We start from the raw sequence: 418 nt of genomic DNA on the forward strand, positions 1-418 counted from the left end.
TAATGCCGTGGTGTCACGCTGGCTTGGCTCGGGTGGGTGTTGTGGGATGTCGTAAGCCGTAGTCAGGGTGGATCCGGGATGTAGCGTTGGATGGTGAGGTGCGGGGAGTCGTGGATTCCGTTGGCTTGCGCCTTTTGTTGGTGGCTGAGGCGGCACTTTTCCCGTTGTGTGGCGGGTGGTGTCAGTGGTGTGCAGGCGGGAAGAGGGCCGGAGCAGGAGCACGCAGCGTCTACGGCCATCCCACCCTGGCAACGCCCGATTTCGTCCGATCTCGGAAGCTAAGCAGGGTCGGGCCTGGTTAGTACTTGGATGGGAGACCTCCTGGGAATACCGGGTGCTGTAGGCTTTTGCTGACGGGCTTTTGATGTTGGATGGTGGCGGCCGTCGTGACCGTGCGCGCGTCCGTGCCACTTGTGCC

The 418-nt window shown here is 62.2% G+C and overlaps 1 non-coding gene across 1 annotated transcript; it reads left to right on the forward strand.

Annotated features, from left to right (window-relative positions):
* The first annotated feature begins 227 nt into the window (after positions 1 to 227).
* Positions 228 to 346, forward strand: LOC116217852. The gene has a single exon (XR_004162565.1). It is a non-coding gene; the product is annotated as a 5S ribosomal RNA (ribosomal RNA).
* The last annotated feature ends 72 nt before the right edge of the window (positions 347 to 418 follow it).

The sequence above is a fragment of the Meleagris gallopavo genome, unplaced genomic scaffold (assembly GCF_000146605.3).
Source record: "Meleagris gallopavo isolate NT-WF06-2002-E0010 breed Aviagen turkey brand Nicholas breeding stock unplaced genomic scaffold, Turkey_5.1 ChrUn_random_deg7180001676445, whole genome shotgun sequence".
Classification (NCBI taxonomy): Eukaryota; Metazoa; Chordata; class Aves; order Galliformes; family Phasianidae; genus Meleagris; species Meleagris gallopavo.